Source organism: Strix uralensis, chromosome 4 (assembly GCF_047716275.1).
Source record: "Strix uralensis isolate ZFMK-TIS-50842 chromosome 4, bStrUra1, whole genome shotgun sequence".
Taxonomy (NCBI): domain Eukaryota; kingdom Metazoa; phylum Chordata; class Aves; order Strigiformes; family Strigidae; genus Strix; species Strix uralensis.
The window spans coordinates 19,270,111-19,292,257 of NC_133975.1; the positions used below are offsets into that span (position 1 = coordinate 19,270,111).

General features: G+C 35.2%; 1 protein-coding gene across 8 annotated transcripts in view; it reads right to left on the bottom strand.

Annotated features, from left to right (window-relative positions):
• KCNIP4 (potassium voltage-gated channel interacting protein 4) overlaps positions 1 to 22,147 on the bottom strand; it is a 442,570-nt gene that overhangs the window by 152,326 nt on the left and 268,097 nt on the right. For 2 of the 8 annotated variants that reach the window (XM_074865897.1, XM_074865895.1), the window contains exon 1: positions 6,223 to 6,265. The exons of 4 other annotated variants lie outside the window; for them this stretch is intronic. The gene's annotated coding sequence lies outside the window, so the exon portion shown is untranslated. Of the gene's footprint in view, positions 1 to 1,009; positions 1,209 to 6,222; positions 6,286 to 22,147 lie in introns of those variants that run through there. 2 more of the 8 variants (XM_074865896.1, XM_074865898.1) reach the window with 2 other exon arrangements.

Consider the following 22,147-nt stretch of genomic DNA (forward strand, 5'->3'; position numbering starts at 1 on the left):
TTAGAACCATGTCTTTGTTGATCTCTCTTTTTCTTGTCTTGTGAGTCTGGTAATTTGAGCTGCACAGACCAACAACTTTACTGGCAGCCCTTGAGTTTAAAATCTTCCTCTGAGCTAGATCATACAATTTTTAATTCTCCCAAGACAGGGATGGAATTGCAGAGCTGCCAACATCTGCAGGATGCAGGAGACTTCATGGCATACACAGTACAACTGGGCAGTATGTTATCTATTTGGATGTATCTGCAGTCTGAAACAGTAAGAATGCCAGGTCTTAATTTGAAATGTCTCCCATATTCCAACCGACGCTCCAAAGCATCTAGTGGGTAGCATTATGGATACAAAAAATGAGGTCCATGAACATTCTGCATGTTATTTAAAGTAAAATAAAGTAAAATAAAAAGTGTGTCTACATATGTATCTGGTCTCCTTGCCTAAGAAGGCACATTAGAACCCACACGTAAGATACATTTAGAAGTCGAGTTTTGCACAGACTAACCTGTATGTGCCCATAGAGTAGAATTACTGTTGGAGTAATTGTTGGGAGTAGAATTAATACTGATCTTGTTATTTTTTTCCCCTTCAGTTTCAGTTAAGTTAGAAAACTGTCTAAATACCACATCACGTAGCTGCAATTTCACAAAAAGAAATACCTAAAAGGAAAACTATCATTAGCAAGCTCACTGAAATCTTTGGTGAGAGAGTATGAAATAAGAGAAAAGAAGATTAGATATTTCTTATTTCAAGTGACTAAGCTGCAATAAGAAGTTAACCTTGTTTCTGCTAACATTCATTGTGCTTCTTTCACATATTGGTATTTGTCTAAAACCTATGACCACTGGGTATATCAGCAGTGCAATCTGGTATTTTTAGAGCTATTCCCAAGCATATCCAGAAATCTCACGGTTAGCATACAAAAGCATACAATAATTACAGTAATTTCACTTAGAAAAAGATAGGCTTCCCATCTCTCCCAAATTCTACCAGACACTACATATTTGCACATTACCGTGATTCGAAATTTCATTTCTATAAGTTATTTGGAGTCCCGCAAATTTTTTCTTCTCCAGATATAGACAGCATTGAGAAGTTGGTTTTCAGAAGTGCTCAGCATTCAGGTCTGAATAATCAGACTTCTTTAAAAAGGATTCAACTTTAGAATTTGAAAAGACAAAGCTTTTTGTTGCTAGGCCTTGTCTGCATGTGTGCCAAATACCTAGTATTCCTCACAGTTACAAGTCATGTGAGCCCATGAATATTCAGGTGACTTAACAAAAAAAAAAAAAACAAACCACCACCAAAACCCCTCATTTATCCAGAGAGCTCAGTATGAAATTAAAAGATTGAACATCTTAAAACACCTTAAAATATACAGTTATAAAGATGAAATTGCAATTTCCTCACTTTCAGTGCCATTTAGAAACAGAACATTGACTTTGTGCAGTAAGCATGCACTTGCTACTTTTTTTTTTTTTAAAGAAAGGGTTTTATCAAAAAGATAAAACTCCAAAGAAAACATTCTAATTTTAAATTATGTTCAGTGGGGCATCATCCTGTTTAAAAAAAAAAAATCCTCAAATGGTTAATTTACCATTTGGGAAACAATAACTAATAACTAACTGAGTTCAGGCTTTCAGCTTAGAAGAGCTGAATGAAGGCAGCTGCAGAAGTTGTTTGATTCCCCCTTACTTCACTTACAAGTGGAGACTTTTCTATTTTTTTTGTTGTTTTTGTTTCTAACTCCAGAAAAGAAAAAAAATTCTGGATGGAAACCCAATTTCCATACCAGTATTCCTCCTTATTTTGCAACCAGGAAATTTGTAATTTTCCACATTTTTTTTGCTACATCCCTCGAATGAAAAATGTGATGTTGGAGCCCTCCTGTCTCCCATTTCCAATAACAATACTCTTTCTCCTTCCAGTTGGCTGTAGCATTCTCTGCAGTAGCCAGCATCTTCTGTTGACAGCTATAAATTTTAACTGGAAATATTTAGTTCTAAACAAAGTCGTATCAAATGACTTTTGCACAGATAGACTTCTTAAGGCAACGGCCAAATAAGCAAATAATAAATAATTCAGTGTTCCCCAAACTGAAAGAATCAACATTTTAATAATCTGATATTACACCCATCCCTGAATCTTAATGCAATTATATGAAATTTAAGTAATTTGCAACTGTTGCAAGTGTATATCATCTCTTTACTACCACAGAATGAGATCCATTCAATCTTCATTGTTACAATCAGAAGTCATTAACCTAAACTAGGAAGGTGTGAAATTAATGTTGCAACAGCCTCAAATTTCAGTATGTTTGCTGAGGGATAATTTTTTAAATTTTTTTAAAAAAATAGCAGAGCATAGGTTAATTTCTTCAAGAGAGTTGAAGAATATATTTTTTCCAGATTACTCAATCTTTTAATTTATTGCTTTTACCCAAGAGTGTCATTTAATCCAGTTATTCAAGTTTTGCCAGCAATTTCACAGTTTAGCATAACATTAGCAATTTAATTAAATGCTAATAAAATACATCACTCATATCACCTGCAGACCAGGATGTGGGTGGCTCAATTACTTTAGTGTTTACAGCTCACCGAGTTGTGAAGGGCAAATGAAAACTTCTTCGAATTACTGAACAGCAGTTATTTGAGAACTAGCACTGGAGGAAGATATGAATGTTTTGTCTCAAATTTAAAAAATGAAACAATAAATAGAGGCGCACAGTGGATATATCAGTGTTCCCTTATGATAAAGGGGAAGGAAAAAAAAAAAGGACTCAACTGATTAATAATTAGATCATGTTTTTTAAAAATTAAAGAGGTAGCAGTTAAAGAAAAAGGAAACCCGATTTTTGTTGCGCTGTTAATTGGTCTGTACAGATCTTAGTCTCATATTCTGATTTTTATAGATATTTGTAAGGCAACCTTCAGGTGGTTTTCTAGAATTATTAATTGTTTATTTTTTCCCACCACGTTGATTACTGCTTTTTTTTTTTAATCATTAAAATATACAATAGCTTATCAAGGCCTGGTAAAGTTCATAGGTTCCTTGGCATTTTTCTTCAAGTTCTGAGCAGGTATGAGAGAAATCTGTTCTACCCCAAAACATCTTTAATGTCCACTAAACTAAGGAAAAAGCAAGAAGGCTTCAGTGCAAGACTCACACTTTCCTATGTGACCTTCCTTCTCTTGGACTAATATAGATACTACAGCTACAGATACCAATATCTGCATTCATTTGGGAAAATATTTTGTTCAGTCTGTGTTCATCATGCATACCCTGGACATCACTTTTCTTTATCTCTTTCAAAATAAAACTTATTTTCTTAAACAGCTACCACTTCAGAAAACTGAGTTATCTCTACTTCCCTGGTACACAGGACTTCCATAATGACAAACAAGCTTTGCACAATGTCTAGGAAAGAGGGAGACTCTGGGTTAGTCAGAGGAGTCAGTGGGTTGCAGGCAAACAGGCACAGGAACTACAGGATGTTTTTGACAGGAACGACAGAAAATGCCATATCATACTACTAACTGTCAACATGAGCAGGGTGGAGGTTTCAGAGGAAGTGCAGAATAAAGAAATTTTAAACCAGGAAGACAACAATAACATTGTAGGTATTTATGGACGTTCTTACAAAGTGTTATGACAACATGAGCAGGAAATAGTGATATGCTTATGTGGAAAAAAAAAATGTAGAGAAGCAAAATTAGCATCACTCGTTTTGAAAAAACAAGCAAGCAAAAAAATCTCTCTTCAAAAGGAAGAAAAAGATCTTATTTTCATGTACGCATAAGTAAGGCATTATTTGTGTGTCTCTGTTTTGCATCAAGCCTGGGATCTACAATTTGACCAAAGTCAGAATGGCTTTGCTTCCAGTGCTTTGTACCAACAACCAGTGTACTTTGGTTCATGGGTGAAGAACAGCTGTTGGCAAGACTTCGGAACAGAGATTTGAGCTTTTATCTATAGCTACAAGAAAAATCCTTAACCATTACCTTATTCATAAACACTTTGGGATCTCCCTAAAACTTATTAGTTATCTTCTGTTGTTGACTCATTATCCAAGAATTCTGCATTTACTTGGAACAGTGGTGTCTATTGCATAGGTAATGCTGTATCTACCAGGCTATTATTTCAGCTGATACCTTCACTCAATTTTGAAGTCCATCTTGACCAGTAAGTTTCTTTTCTCTCTTTGGTATTTTTGTCCCTGCTGCACTTTCTCCATCTATATATTCCCTATTTGAACAAGTTCGTCAACCTCTTTTCCTATAAAGGCCCATTCTCAAGACCCATAGCTACTGTAGTATCTACAGCAAATTGATCAGTAGATCAGAATTGCACATACCAGATTATGCCACAAGGAAATCCTGGGAAATAAAGCTATTTTTTCATTCTTAATATGATAAGAGGTTAAAACTTCATCTGATTCCAATCTAATAATCTCAGAAAAATTCGGTAATACTCTAAACTAAGCAAGACGTGAAAGTGAGTACTACAAAATTTTACAACTGCATCTTCAGAATGGAAATTTCTGACACACGAGTGAGAAAAAAAATACATCCCGCTGGAAAGCGGCTCTTCTTTTGAAATTTGTGCTACAATCTTTAGTTAAAATGCACTTTTACCCAATAATGAGGAAAACCAATAAACCATCATTAGTTAAGGCAAAAACAATCAAATTTTTATGGATTTTTTTTTAAGACAGAGATATTAAAATGACTGTTTAACAGTAATTCCCCAACATCATGTTGCAATATCTACTGCTCCTCCAACTGATTTAGGTGCTGTAAATACTCTCAGACTGATGGCAAAGCAACTAGTTAGATTTTCAGTATGTGATGGCACAAATTAAAACTTTTTCCCTGAGAAAAAAAAATAGTTCCTGTAAGTGAACTTCAGTCAGATCACTGAAAGAAGAGAGTAAGCAAATGGCCACTGGAAAACTTATAGGAAAACAGTCGCAAAAAAAAATATTATATGATCACAGCTAAAAACACACATGTTGGACAGAGAAAGAGTACTTTGATTAGCAGACTGAGCATTCAAAAATGGGAATTGTTATATTAAGAGAATGGAGACTAGAACAGGGCATTGTAGGGGGAGCATTAAAAGAGAAACATAGAAACAAAGGCAGAAGAAATACAGTAGAGTAAAATGGCAAGAAAGCATACAAGAAAAGACAGAATAAAGATTTCTAAATTTGTTCTCAAATCTGATAGCACTGATTTTGATTTTATGTTTTTATTTTTACCTAGTCTGGTCAGTCATATCCAGGTTGTGGTTTTGGTTTTCTTTTATTCTTTTCCTTTTCTATTCCTTCCCTTTCCCCTTGTTTTGTAATCAAACAAGTGTATGAACAAAATCTGATATGGCTGCATACTTTTAATTTTGTGGAACAAGAGAAAATATGTAGAATTTCATATAGTTTGTCAAAACTGGGAAGCACGAACTAGGAGAATCTGATCTATTTTTAATAGAGACTATCACTTTACATGGAGAAAAGAAGAATCAGAAAAAGATATTTCATTATTAAAAGTTAAAATATAGTGTCACCACTAACCCCCTTTTTTTTCACTACGTTTTTCAACTTCCAGGTGATATTGTATTTGGGGGCACTGTATTGTCATGCTGTACAAGTTTTGTCACCATACATATGCAGTCTATGACATCCCATAATACAGTCATTCATCCTAGCATAGTACATGAGAATGGATGAGAAAGGAGAAAGCCAAACACGTCGGAGGGCGATGTTCCCACTCAGGAGCAAGTGCCAATACCTAAACACATCAATTTAACAACTGCAACATTAGGAACAATGGATTGTGATAAACAAGTTGATTTTATTCCTTGTGTCATTATTAATATAAACCATGATTCAAACAGCTTTTGAATACATACTTGTAAAATACATTATTTCTAAGGGTTTATTCTGACTGCATCATTCCAAACACCTTAGAAGACCATCAATGTCTCATGAGCTTGACAGTGACTCCTAAGATGCTCACACATACGTTTTCATTAGTTAATTGAGCTTAGCACCAGGGAGAAAATATTAAAATTTGATATAAACTACAGCATGGGAAAGTCAAGAGATATCAGAAAGTATTATGGCTATGTATTCAAACATTTTCAAAAAGACTGTTTTCTTAACAGAAAAAAAGAACAAAAACCCAACCAATCTGTAAGCTTAAAAAAAATTAAGACAAGGAGGTCTTTTACCTTGAGGAGTTACCGTAGTAGAGTCAATAAGCCTGAAGACAAAGCATGCAAGACTTGCACAGGAAATTTATGGACTGTGCTGTTTAGAGGTAGGAACACATAATAATCTCTGAATAAGGTCAAGCCAGGATATTTCCGTGACATAAAAAAAATTATACCTCACTAATCTCTTGAATGCTTCAGATGAGGCAATAAAATAGTTGCACAGGGACAGAAGAGAGGCAATTAAACTAAGATCACAGCGTTAGGGAGGTTTTAATATTTTAGATTAATCAGATGAGGATCAACTATTTAAATAGTTGAGAAGAATTAGTTATCAATTCCAAAACTTTCACATATAACACTATAGAATTTATCACTGGGAGTATATCTGATATTACTATATCCTTAACATCAGTTAAGTTAAAATGTCCTATTTAGAAGTGGAAAGAGGCTAAAGTTTTGGGGGGTTTTTACCTTGTTAAAATATCCAGGCATGAAGCCTTTGTGATCAATTAGAATTTTCTTGAATTTATTGTTTTCAATTTTTGAAGTTACTGACCTATTCTGCAATCAGCAATAATAAATCAGTTTTGTCTTAATGGGCTTTCTGAAAATTAATGAGTGAGCAAATATCAACATTGAACAAAGCTACTATAAAAACTATTACAAAATAATTAAAATGGAATAATGAAGGTCACAATAGGAGAATTACTTGATAAATCAATGTATTAAATTATTATTTTATATCTCAAATTTGTTGATAACTGTGAATGTTAGATTAAGGGTTGGACTAGGTGATTTTCAAGGTCTTTTCCAACCTAGATGATTCTGTGATTATGTGAAATTACCACATCACATTATAAATAAATCTTGGGGTCAACGTAACAACGAATTACATAATGTTAATTCAGTATCAGAAAACTGAAGCACTGTTTTCCTTTAATCTAAAATCACAGATGGTATTCTAACCAGAACGATAAGCCTGACCTAAGAGGTAAAGGACCCAAAGAGCACTTCTGGTTCTTTTGCTCAAGAGAGGTTTCCCAGAGCAAGCAGTTGAAATCAGTTTAGCTGGCCTTAGAGCACCAAAAATAGCTATTCCAGCTCAGCACTTCAGCATTTTCTCCTCAAATTTCTGCTCCGGAGTGAGTATTCTCTTCTTGATTCTCCTTGTACACTGTAACACTAAGCATGTACCAGGACGTTGCCTGGGGTGACAAATAAACTACTCTTGCAGTCTGGCATGTCAGATTCCAGTAACCCTCCTCTAACCTTGACGGCAATTAATGACTTTCACATGTCAGTTGTGAAGTTTCAGAAAGGTATTCAAGGTGCAGCATAAATTGTGTGCCTCTATTTCCACAGTTGGTTGTAACATGGAACTCTCCCATAAAAAAACCCAAACCCTAAATGAACGAACTAGGTCATAACCGTGGATGGACCCCTGCCCCGAGTTACAGTAGTTCTGAAGTAACCTCAAGGATTAACCAAGTAACAGCACTATTTATTTCTTCTCAGCAGCTTCCTGAATGCTGCAATAAATGCATGCAGTGGCTATTCAGAGCTGCCTTGGTTTTGTACAGAATTAAAAAATAAATAACAGTCTAGGGAAACAGCCACAGGACATCAACTACATTTAAGTCCGTGTGTTATTCTGGGTAAGGATCCCATTTCACTGAGATCTTGACTTCTACCATCCATTGCTGGTAAAAGCAGTATTTCAGTAAGCAGACTGTGTTGTAAGATGCTATTTCCTTTGGTTCACATTCTCAGCCTTTGCAGAAGATCTACTCGGTCTCATGAACATTAGTGGCAACAGTAGGTAACTCAAAGATTTACGTGGACTACTGAGGTAAAAAAAAAGTGTGTTCAGGCAAGAAGTGGAAGGAGGGAGGTGGGCATGATTTCTGGTTCAAAGAGCTTACAATTTAGATGTTAGACTTCACCTACCAAAACGGTTTCGCTCATGCAGCTGTATGACGCACAGCACGGACAAAGGGCTGCTAATCCAGCCGCAGCAGGGCAGCTGCTGAGCTTCAGTTCTGCTAAAGTAGGCAATCCCAGTCACAGTTCACTTCCCAAGTGAAACAGCATAAAACCACTTTTTCCAGCATAACAGATTCCATGGTAATGACTTTTGGCAGCACAGCTGTGTAGGTCAAACTTACCTACCTCTAACTTTGCCACACATAATGCTGTAAAATTCAGTCATGGTGAGAAATATATGCAGACTAAAAAACTTGTAGAAATCAAAAGGAAACAGCAAAAGGATTATAAAAGTAGAATAATACACTAGAGGTCACATCAGACTTGCTACCCAGTCACTCAAACGTTATGCAGTCACAAAACAAAAGATGAGCTTTCCTTCCTAAAGAGTAGCTCTGAAGATGTTTTGTGGAGTATCTTCAAAGCAGGAGTTAAAATATTCAGTAAAATAAGAAATAAACAGGAAATCAACTCCTAGAATATTTTACTTCTTTTTTTCCAAGAAAAGTTGCAGTATATAGAATTGTTTTAGCTATTGTGTGCTTGCACACTCTGTAATGCTTCTGACTTTGTAAGAAAACAAACAAAAAACATTCTAGACATTTTCTCAGAACATGAAATAGATGCATTTAGTTCTGATCTAAAAAACATCTAAGCTATGGAAAACATTTGGAGACTCAAAAGGCATTATTTGAAATGGTTAGCTGTTCCTTAAAATCTTGTTTGTTTGCTAAAAAAATAATGAACTGTCAGAACAAAGACATCTAAGCACAGTTTTAAAGAAATAACGTCTTTGGCAGTTTGTAACCCCCTAGTGAGCAAGCTTAGTTTTCAATGTTAACAAATTGTTCATACATCCTCCAAAGGAGTAATGTATGCCTAAAACTTAGACTTCATTATGGTGATTACAATACTTGTCAGAGCCAAGAACCATTTATAGTAGAGTTTTTCAACAGAAATTGACAGTGGACTTGCACTCCTGGTGGTTGTAGAGGGAAGGTTTTGTTAAAAAGTATTTATCAGCACAAATTTGAAGTGTAGCATTTCTAGGTACTTTCCAAATTAATATCCTTCCCACTAGAAAACAGGTTGGATTGGAAACCTAAGATTCACTGGCAGCAGTATTTAGGTTTTTTAATTATAAAGACAAATGAAAAAATGACAAAACATGAAAAACCACAGTGCCAACAAGTTTCATGTGGAGCTCTGTCAAGTAAAACATCTACAATTTTAAATGTTTCTACATACATTTCAGATATAAAACACCCATATTTTCAGTACACATGAAGAGCAGTGCACCCTGTGAAACTGGTTATGATGCTTTGTGTGCTAAACTGGTAAAAAGTTTGAAAAACAAAAAGTTCTACTTCTTCACGCATTATTTAGATAGTTATGTTGTGGAACTCTTTGCCAAGAGACAGTTGTACAGGTTAAAAAGTTACAAGACAAGGAACAGAAGAAAAAAAAAAATCCCTCCAGAGACATTAAATACAGAGAGGCGATATCTTCTGACTTTAGAAGTCCCCAAGATACACATCGTTTGGGACTGGAATACTGGGGAAGTGCCAGTAACACGATTTTTGTGTTCTTTCACACCTTCCTTGACCATTGTCAAGGCCACTCACAAAGACTGGATTTAAAATGAGAAGAATCTTTGACATTAACCCCTATATTACCCCCTGTATTCCTAAATCAAAGCAAAACTAAAACCAGGACTGAAAGGTATTTAATCATTCATTTCTACTAATTATATGTTCACAATAGGGTGATAAATGTTAAAGAAAAACTCAGAGAAAAATTGTGAAATATCCTTTACTAACCGTGTAATGGGTTGCCCCAAGAAATAACTGACCAAGACACTGAGAGATTATATTCATTTGGAAATTTGAGAATTATTGACAGAAATCTGATCTATTCATCCTACTGCTGACTATACTAATAACGCACATCAAAAAGCCAATGCAGCTACTTTCAAAGTAGAGATTCCTTTCAAACAGCTTGATAAAAGGCAGCACAAGAAGAAATAAATTGCATAATCCAGGTAAATCCTGAACTGCTGACAGACAATTTAGAGAGGTTATATTTTTTAGGTTTATTTGCTGTAAGTTATTTTCTTTGAAATTTTCTGTCTCTACAAATTTATTACGTGTGCTAGATCTACTGAAATGAGGTGGCATCTCATTTATCACTGTGTGGGAACTCTTGATAATGTAAGCACTTTTATAACACCACATTATGCATCATATAATAGTATAACCGATAATTATTTTATTCATACTATCCTTAAATATAAAATAAGAAAGCAGTAAGAAACACATTTCTTTTGAAATCCCTATAATAGCTTTTTTTGTTCATGCTGTTAGTACAGAACAATTCAAAAAGTGATTTCAGAGATACTTGCAAGTCTGATTTCAAGAAGCAGAAAAGATACATTTTAGTTACCTGAGAAAATTAACATCCACTTGTGGAAAAGACAGGTAACACTTGCAGTTAGGTAATATTTATAATCTCAGTCTAACCTTTTTAACTACTTCCTTGTGCTTTCCACCAAATTTGCATATTTTTAGATGATCTCTTTACTAGCTCCATTTTTCTTACAGAGCAGAACAGTCAGCTTCCACCTGGTTTATGACTTCATCTTTCTAATCTGATCTTCTTCCTTGGTATTGTCTTTTGACAAAAGTATTCTGAAGGGCTAAGCGATTTTCAAAATACAAAAGCTTCTCTCCTTATACTCAGGAATAGATGTGCCAAATCAAAAATAAGATAGAATGAAAATACACTAGTGATCTATAGGATAGTATTAAGACTGCCTAGCTTAGTTGTCATGACAAATTTGACATCTAAATTCAAGACACTAATTAAGAGTCTCTACATTGCAAAAGAACTGATCAAGTGGTTCACTACTGCAAAAAGGGTAACACCGTTCCTCTCCCTCTTCTCACTGTGACCCTGACTGCTCTCTGTTATTAGCTGTGGTACTTGCCTGATTGCACAGTAAACTTACTTAATCATCAACACAAAGGGGCCGGGGCGGGGGCTGGGGGGAAGAATCACCTTCTATGCTGAGGTAGTTTTCTGCAGATTACTGAACTGAATTGGTTTAGCACATGAACAGAAAACGAACAGAACTAGTGCAGAACAAGTGATGGGATTATACAGCCAGAAACAGAGGGGAAAGGAAGGACTGGTGAATGGTGAGCTGACAGATTGGGCCCTTCTCCATAGGGCTAGATATCCTAGCTCCTTGCAGCATAAACAAAAAGAGCAATTATTGTGATGTTTAAGTCACTATGCATTTTATATAATGCACTGTAATATAGATAAGAGATTCTCAACTATGCTAACATTAAAAAAAGTTGATTATTAAACAAATCTTACATTTTTGACTGTATGTTTAAAAGGACTCCATTGAAGATTCTAGAGGACATATTTTAGAGATGTTTGAGCACTAAATTCAGTAGAGAGGGCAAGTTCTGCAGAGTTACTTGAGTTTAGATGGGAAGGCTTATATAAGCATGTGACTGACAGAGATGAGTTTTGGCATATACAGTGAAATGACAGTACAGTCACTGAGAACACCTAAATAATCCCTGAAAACAAGCGCAATAAAACCTATAAATAAAAGTAAGCTATGATATGTCGAAGCATATTCCTACTTGAATTTTTGCAAATACATGTAAGAGAATGACTATCAAGACAAATGAAAATAAAACCTAACCATTATCTTATTAGCCTGGTGGATTTATTGTTATTCTTTGGAATGATTTTTCCCTCAGAATATTTTTAGTATTGACAATGTAATGTTGAATCTTAGTTTTCTAACCTGTTTGTATTTTTACTTTTATATATATATATATATATACATATAAAATGAAATGTTTAATAGTGCCTTGGAAAGTTCCATATTCTTAAAAATCTCTTACTTCCCAATCTTTAGTGTTTCGTCTGAAGATCTTCTACAAGTTTTATACTTAACACTTTAAATGCAGAGTGTCAACAAAAATCCTGCAAAAGCAGATCACGCATTTAAGAAAAAAAAAAAAAAAAGACTGGGAAATAAATGGCTAAGCAGCAGTTCTGCAGAGAAGGTTCTGATAACTGGATTGAACTATACAATGTACAAACTCTCTGCTCTGTTGACTGTGATGAGCTGCAGGAGAATCCTCTGCTGGATTACTCTGACAAGTTTTACTCAATGACACACATAAATTTAGACCAAACTGAGAGTATGACAAGAAAATTACTAAGCTTAGAAACTGTGATCTATGAGGAAGGGCTGGACTTAGGGAGAAAAAAAGGGAGCAGATACATGGCAACAGTATTCAAGTGTTTGAAATGGTATTACAATAAGAATGAACAATTAGAAGGTTTCCATGTCTAAGGCAGCATGAGAAGTAATTGGCTTACTTTTTACTAAAGGAGACTTGGGCTAGCTACTGGGAACCCCCACACAGCGTAAGCTATTAAATTAATGTAGCATAAGGAAAATGGTGAACTGTGATCATGGAAGGTTCTGAAAAAAACAGATACTATTCTTGGTATTCATCTATGCAAGTACTGCCCATCAGCCTTGAAACTAGAGTCGTATATGCTTTTCTTGACACTGACTCCAGCTCCATACTTCTGATGTTCTAAGGTTATGATTATACCCGAGAGTTACTGAAAGAAAGTCTGAAGAATTGGTGGGGGAGAGAGCAGAATCCCATCTGCTTCAAGCAGAAAAACATACATTACAAAAAGGAGAGAAGTATATATTGTTCTCTACATTAAAGAAACTGCATTCCTAGCTGGGTAGTAAAAGAGAAAGTCTATATTTTTCTGGTCTCATGTAGGAATGTAGAAATATATTGCAATGTATTATATTTTCAATATATATCTTTGCTCTCTCCAAAGGAGAATCAATGAGCCATAACCATTTTTACTTATTCTTTACCATGCTGCTCTTCATAAGGGCTGCTATTGCCTTCTTTTCAATTCCAGTGGCAAATTAGACTTCAAGTTAAATTTGACTGATGAAAAAAACACAAAACTGTAACTTTAGATATATATGCTCATAATAATATATATCTAGGTGTATATATACATAATCATTCTACGGTCATGCTGAGAGCAAGTAAGTTTCAGATGTGAACTCTAGCTTAAAATACATAACAGTTTTAATGACAGCTGATCAGCAGCAGCTTGTTTTCCCTAGAGATACACAAACCCCTCACCCTGAGAAAGAATAAGGAGTCACAAAATAAGTCAGTTCTTCCACCACAGCCACAGGCTTTGCACTTGGGAATGATGAATGTATACAATGAAAGTCATTAGGTTAAATATTGGACAAAAAAGAAATCATGGAGGTAACAGACTCCCAAGCCTAACAAAAGTTTGCATCTTGTTATAGGTTTTGCATTATTTCTACAGAACTCAATAAAGACTTTGTAGGACTCCATTTGTTTCACCCCAAGGCAGTCTGTAATGCTTCATTAAAGGTAAAATAAAAACTCAGTAGCTTTAAGATTTCTGCAACTGTAACAAATACTTATTTCTACTCTTCTTTATTTCCACATTCTTAACATTTTAAAATGCTATATTGCTTCTGTAGACATTTTTTAGCCCTTTGATCTTATAACTCTTCTGGCAAAACAACTTTTAACTCTTCATTAGACAGGAGGTATAAGATCTCTAAGAACTTGTTCACTGTGTAAATCTAGTTTTGTATACAGGATTGAAACAACTTTAACATAAATATCAATGCCAGCACATGAGAAATTCTTAAAATCCGGTACATAATGACTTCTCCCAGCTGACTAGTCACAAGTAACAGTTATGGAACTGGTAATACCATGAAATGTATTTAAAAAGCTTCTGAAACAACATTAATCAATCTACTTTTTACTTGGCAATTACAATATAGCAAGAGGATACAGACTTCCAGATAACAGCTTAAAGTGACAAAAAGAGATAATCTGTTTATAGTTTAACTATAAATTTATGTACTAACCAAAGGAATATAGCCAATTTAAACATATTAAAATGTCTGCAGAATGCTTGCTCTACTCTAATTAAATCCTTTTAAGCAGATTTATATTTAATTAGAGCAACCTGAGCATAAAAACAAGTTTTCTGACACTTTAACACATCGAAGCAGTACACCGAAGTTTGTATATGCCATTAAAGAGGCTTAAGTTTTCACCTCCAAAACTAGTAAACAATAGAGTAACTTCCCTGCAAAAGTCAGGTAAAGACATAAATTCTTGGAGTACTTCTAGTTCACACAGCTGCAGCACCATAAATTATTCCTCCTCCCTCCTGCAGCTCCATCATCAATACATCGTACAGCCTTGCTTCTTAATTGCTAGCTTTGCTTCCTTTTCCCAAAACATTTTATCTGTCACAGTAACCTAATTTATTTCCCTAGATGAAACTTTTGAGAATATTTCTTTTAAAGCCTGAGTCCTGAAACCCATGTTTCCCTTATATCCAGCATCTGCTGCACTTTGGGACTAGGGGAAGGTTTTTAATGCTTTCTGAGGTGAATTCAGTCGCCTTTGTCCACCAAGATGCCTTTGAGTGTATCCACCAAGACACCTCACACAAAGCCAGAAGAGCATCACACTGAACATTTAGATAGATTCACTAAATTGAGTCAAGCTTTACATGAACAGTCCAACACCAATCACTGAAGAGAAAGATATTTCCTATCCTGCTTTTCTTCAGGACTCAAGACACTAGAAGGACCCCATACCAATGGCTACAGCCTAAATAGCTGAACCATATGCATGCAAACTTCTTCTTTAGAAGGTAACACAGAGATCACTTCTTATCTTTTCCATGGGCAATTTAGTCCATCCCACTCTCACCTAATACATATTAGCTAAGCAACTAGATTTGAGCGATCAAGTCTCATCTTTTCCTCTGTCTGTGAAAATTCAAGCCTATTTCACCCATTCTCCAGAAAACTGACTACCCGTGACGCTCAGCTGGCATCTCATCCAGCCACCTCATCAGCTACAGACAGACAAATCCACCAGTTTCACTCACCTCTGTAACAGAAGGACTCACTCCTTCCTTTCCTTTTTGAACAAATTTTCTGCTTCTAGATACCATGCTGCCTTGCTGAAGCCAACCTTTTCCCTGCAGAAAGGGCCAAGATGATTGAAGACACTAGACCAAAACCCTCTGAACTACAACCCACAGCCCAAGTGTAGCTCAGAAAAAATCTTAATTAATTAAGCAGGTGCCCCTGATCTGCCCACTAATACACCTATTGGTTGTCCATGTTGTCTGTTTCATATAGCACAAAAGAAAGTATTTTTTTCAAAGCAACGCTTGCATTTTTTCCTGTAAATTATCACCCATAAAATAAGAGTCATTAGATTATAAGAGTAATAGAGGGGAAAAATCTTTTCTTTCTTTCATTGCATGGAAATTTCTTGTGACAGTGTTATTCTTAAATTTCTTTAAAACTACTTTCAGCATTTTTTTCCCAGAAATACTCAACATTGGTCTAATGGATTCCCACTGACGTCTCTGACTTTAAGAAATAAATAGTTGGGCCGAGAATGTTTTTTTCTTAATTTATACATGGTACAGCTTAGCAAACTTAATTTTGGCATACTCTCTGTTGGAAAATATATTCCTAGATAATTACATTAGAAATGTTTCAAAGCTTTTCAAAGCCTTTTCTGAAAATTTCTGCATTCTTTCTTCCCATATCCTATCTGCAAGATAGAAATTGCTTTAAAAAGCATGATTGTTTTATTTTGTTTTATTTTTTCATAGTTTTATAATCAGAAATATCACTTACAATTCTGTGGTTTGTTTTAACACATAATAAAGGCCACCTAACTGCATCCAATCCTTTTTTATTAAACTTAAAATTCCCAGTCAGTTTTTCTAGAAAGGAATAAACTCTTGATTTAAAAAGTTAAGTCTGGCAATGTTTCCCTTTTTGAAACGTAATTAGAGCAAACAATGGGTTTCTTCTCATCTTGCTTTACACTGAAAGCTTCCTCGTATTACTAATAATTTCTGTTACCCTTCACTGACTTTTTCTTTTCCTGCTATAAGCTCATAGTTTTAGTATTTTTACCAGATATCTTCTTGTAACATTCTAAGAAAGCCATATGAAAACGATGCCTGTACTCTGGGGAACAAGTAACTTCAGATTCTCATTATCCTCCCTTCAACCAATATTTACCAGATGAAGAAGAAAGAAATTCTAAAATGAAATCCTACTACAATTTAGTTTCAATCACATTTTATTTGTAGAATTAAAGTTTATTAAAGAAGCATAGATTTGCCTCTGCTTAAATTTGACCTTCAAGTGCAAGATTTAATAGGCTAAAGATTAAAGTAAATCATGGTGGTTTGCTCATTCTTTTGTGTAATGAATAGCTGCAAGGAGGAACTAAAACATGAAGTAAAAACAGAAGTCAAAGTTAGTTTGTGAAGGCAGATTAAGAAAAAGTATGAGCATGAGAAGTTATAAACTACTCAAAAGGAAAATAATTGTAGTATTCTTTTACATATTGCTCATCAGATATATGCAAAATGTAATCTACAAAGAATAGTATTTGTGGGCAATCCCATGGAGAGTACAAAAATTCCAAACAGTTTACTTGCATTATTATAGCTATATTTATTAATAAATAATTAATAAGAAACATACAATCCACCATTAATTCTAGCTAACTTAATTGCATACAATAAAAGGTAATATAGATATGAATTATAATAAGCAACTTGTTTCAGCAAGTAGATACATAATACTATCATGGTCATCCTCACAGTTCTCTTTCTATTAATATCTTTGAAAAATATGTTAATTACTATTAGAGAAAGTCTGTAATGCTGTCCCTGCGTGGACAACGGAGATACTGATGTTATGTCACTTTAAATAAAACAGAAATAAACAAACCAAGAATGTCTTTACAAAAAGAAATCCAACTACAAAATGGCATATTGATCCTTGACCCAAAATAACAGAATATCTGACTTTCAGGGCAGTTTTCCTAGACTTCATTTATCAGAACCTAGATTTGGGCGTCTTTTTTTTTTTTTTTAAACCAAGCTCAGATATGTATTCAGACCACAAGGACCTCACAGGTCACCAAAAAAAAAGGTATGAAAATCTCATTAGAGAACTGTGAGATGTTTCGATTCCTTCAGAGTATCCGCAAGTAGAAAGCAAGCACACACCTTCTTATTGTAACTTGATATACCTCAAAAGTTTCCACCTGGGTGAAAAAGCAACAAACAAGCAAAAGACAGGGGTGTCGGTGGTGGTGACGGCTTGACACTAGGTGGGTAGAAGGTTAATTTTAGGTCCTGTACAATTTCTTATTTCATCCATAACGGTTAACCCACCCCATAAGGTGCTGCGACAATCTCTGCTTATGCCCACTGATTTCTCTCTGCCTATCATCTCAGCAGACTCATTTGGTCAAAATAATAATCAACAAAATTGCTCCATCTGAAAGGTAGGGGGGATTTTCAAAGCAACATGAAGCAGACACTAGTGAGGTCTCCACAAGACAATTATCAGGTGGGGGATGTACAGGGTAGCACGGTCTGCGTACGGAACCTGTTCAAGGCAGAAGTAGGAGCAGCCAACCCCAGTGCTCAGACATCCTGGCAAACCAGAAACTGAAATGAAACAGGCAACAGCCCTATTTGTTTAAACAACTCTTGAGAAACAAGAAAATTGAGAAATAAGGTGAAAATATGCACTTTCATGCTTAATCATCCCCTCATCTGTATTGTTATTTATATCACACTGGGTGTGTCCATAAAAAACATTTACATGCAGAGTCTTCCACTAGTGGCTGACTGTAGCAAATGTGGGAATTATAATTTAATCTCTCCTTTTAAATGAATTTTATTTTTACACTCTGTATTAATGAATTTGCAAACAAACATTAATCAAAGCTTGAAGGATCAAGAAAGTAATGCCAAAACCATTTAGAAAGTTAAGTTTACAAGGATGCTGAAGAACAACCTCTTCCCTGCTAAGTTAATTCTCTGTATTTAGGGCTATTTGATCCCGTTTCCTCATTCATTCTCTGTCTGGTGGCTTACCCTACTCTTCTCCCCTTATCCAACATTTATTTATCACATTTTTGTTCAATTTTTTTCTTCTTTAAATTCTATACAGCTAAGTCTTTCTGCACAAAACTCCACCTAGAAATACAATTACTTAAATCAGAATCAACATGATATTTGCATGCACCCCATTTTTTCATTTAGCCTTCCATTTTAAATGTCTCCTTGTCTACAATTTGCCCTTGCTACTTGTAAAGGCAGTAATCTCTTTAAGTCCAGAACTGTATATCATTCTATCAGTGTATTATGCCTAGCAAAGTAAGAATCTAATACTGGTTCAATCCAAATACTGCTGTGACAATGATTATGCAAATGAGAGTTAGTAATACCTTTATATTTAATAAAATTAAAAGTTAAGATCAATGAACAACTGATTCATGAAATGGTTCTTGTAATTTTTTTAATAAACCTCCACACAATTAAATCAAATTGAATAATTAGTGTGAGAATTGTAATTTCATAAAAATTAAACCTGTTCCATTCCTAATTTGAGTGCATTGTGGTAAAGCAATTTGTTAGAAGAATATTACTCAGGTTGCAGTATCATGCATTGATGTGATGGAACGCCAGAACTAAATTTCCCACAGAACTCTAAGCCAGGTGCTTTGGGCATATGAACACTGATACAATCTTTAATTACACAATTTCATTATTTTCCTTCAAGACATTTTTCATTACATTTACAGAAAGGATGGTACTCATTTCAAAAAGAGTATTTAATATTTTCTTTCCTCCTGTTTATCCAGTCTGTGGTCTCACAACTAATTTGTTGCACACTGTTCAAGACCTGGTCTGAAGGAAGAGAGTAGTATTTTGTTCATTTGCTTTTTTACAGAGCTCATCATGAGAGGACCTCAGTGGTTCATAAACATGACTGAATTTACTTTTATGAAATCTCCATGACACGATTGCTCCTAGTTTGCAATAGAAACACTGAAGCAAAGGGAACTAAATACAAGTTATCTGAAGACCCAAAAAAGGGGAGAGCTAGCGCGATTCACGTTGGATTTAGAATATGAGAAATTCCTAACACTTGCAGCATTGCCCAAGCCTAGTGTGACCTAAATTCAAACAGCATTTCTAGTTTGGACCTCAGAATTTTCTGCACACCAGTATTACAGGCAATAACACAGAGGTGATTCAGTGCAAGGAGATAAATGCCAGCTGCCACCCAAGCTTCTTTGAAATTTGTAAGCATGAAGCAGCCTGAACTCCCTTACCCAGAGGGGCCTCGGTGTGGTGCAGTATGGGTGGATTTGAGTGGCAGAATACTTGGTGCCAAGGGGATGTTGTTCCTACATACACATATACTCATGTTTCACAGGGTTTTTACTCTGAATTACATGCAGTATGTCCCAAAACTGAATATTCATTAGTGGTTGAAACATATATTCCAGTTATATGTCCTCTGAAAGTGATACCGCTCTGAAAGTAAGGCTGCTCCATGTGGTAGCAGGAACAGAAGATTCACTCCTGAACCACAGTCCTGATTTGAACTAAAATGCTAATATATGCAAAACATATAGACAACACTGGGTCAACCAACAGTAATCCCACTTTCTTTCCAAAAGTGACAGCATAGGGGCATTGTTAATGCTTCTTCTTTCCTAGTTTGCAAACTAGTTCCACTGGGAAGTGGGATGTAAAATTGCACTTTTTTTTTTTTTTAATTTTCAGTGTTTGACAAAAAAGCTTGAGAAAAAAGAATGGCATCATCTATTCTAGAGTACCACTACACAACCAAGCACGCAAGAGTCACAGAGCCAGAACAGGGAATACAAACCTCTAACAGCGTTGTTAGGATACTCTAGAAAAGGAAAAACAGATTCGCATCCTTCCTATGCAGAGCCTGTGAAATTGCAGAAGTATCCTTGTGATCAGAGAGGAAAACAACCAAAATAAGCACTGTTAGAATTTTTTTTAACCCTACATTATTAATCTCTTTATAATGAACTATTAATATATATGTCACAAGAATGGTGAAATCCCTATTTCATGTAAGTCAGTGGAAAAAACTCCTATAGACCTTTATGGGGCTACAATTTTACTGTAAGAATTAAAATATAGACACTATCCAACAAAAGCAGAGAACCTCCACAGCAAATTTTCATCAGTGTGAACACAATCATCTGCTAAGAATAAAAGTGACTTAAAAACAGTTCAAGCTAAGTAATCTTTGTAACTTTCATATAGACAAATAAACAGAAAGCATTTTAAATTAAAAGGTTCTATAAATGAATGCAATTAAAAGGGGGCATACTTTGCCTGTTGTTGATTTCATTTTAAAACATTTTTCCTATAAATACATGTTCATTATAAACGTACACAATTGTCCAGCCCTCATGCCAGTTCAGAACTGCAATAGGATTTTGCAAGAGCAGACTCACAGTTAGGTCCTTATAAAGTGTATCACTGCTGCTCTCTGCTGGTCAAAGGAATAATTTCTTTGTTTAAAACCTTGTAGAGGAAATTCAGAAAAATTTGTAGGGAGGACAGTAAATAGCACGTGAATGGGAAGATCTTCGATGGTATTTAAATAACCATCTCAGTCATGACAATTATTTGTTATCATTGGTATGGCTGTACTCTTGAGACCATCAAAATTAGTAATAAATGCTGGAATTACACAAACAAAACTCCACGTTCACAGGCCATGGCATTCCAATTCATAGATGTACACATCTAAAGTCACTTTTGCTTGTAATACTCAAATTTTGAAATCACAAAAAAAGCACAGCCTAAAATTCCTAAGAAATCAACAGTGATGCAAATGTAACACTACAAAGTTCACCAGACATTATGGGGCAGTACGATGCTAGAACTGAAGACCATTTCACAGATCACAGACAATAATTTCCATGTCCAGTTGATGGTATTCATCACAGTGAGCAATGTGACAATATCTGTGTGTATTAGAACAATGTAGATTCTGGTTTTTAACTGTAATTTGTAAGCAGAGGCTGCTGTGTGACATTACGCTGCATCAAAGAGGTTTTACTTCATTTTTATATTATTGAACCAACTGTCACTAGTTTTATTTTTGGATCCTACGTGGTTTCTGCTGTCAGAACTTATGGTATACCTGGCTTGTATTTCAGAGTGTTGGGGGTTTTTTTCCCTCCAGGTCACCAACAGCACTGCAAAATTTTCTATTCATTCCGTAGTGTAATGTGAACTAGTTCTAAACTCAGAGTTCTAAATCACAGTTCTGCAGGAGTGTGAAAAAACAGAGGACAACTGTCAGATTCATTCTTGATGGATAAATTGTATACAGAAAGAGTAAAGTTAGAATGAGAGGAGAAAAGTGAGGTGCGTAGTGCAGTTCTAGAGAAACAAGACATCTGCACTTAATGGAAGGCAAAGCAAGAAGGTCAATGAATGCAATGGTGTTAGAGGGTATGTGGTGAAAGAGTCAAATGTAAAGAGAGTAAAGAAAACATTTAAGTAGTTAAAATGTTAAGCAACATGGTTTCTGTTGTGCCATGATCTCACTTCAAGGAATGAAGATTTGCACAGAAGACTGAAATGCCAACATTTTCTGAAATCTAAAGGCATGTGTCCAGACTAGATCAACTACGTAGTTATTAAGAAGGATAGATAGACAAAGGAAGCTACAACAATTGTGAGTCAGTCTGAACAAGACCTCCAACTGTATGGACAATCTGCAAAAGAGATAGTTTAAGATACAGCCAGTAAGGAGATTTCAGTTCCATTCAGGTTTTCTAACTTCACCGTAAAGAATCTAATTGAACCTGTATATTAGTATTATGAGAACTGGTACAAGTTAGTCATAATTAGTATTACGACAGCCAGTACTTTAATAGATGTCATTTATAATATTCCTAATGTTAGCATTCAGACC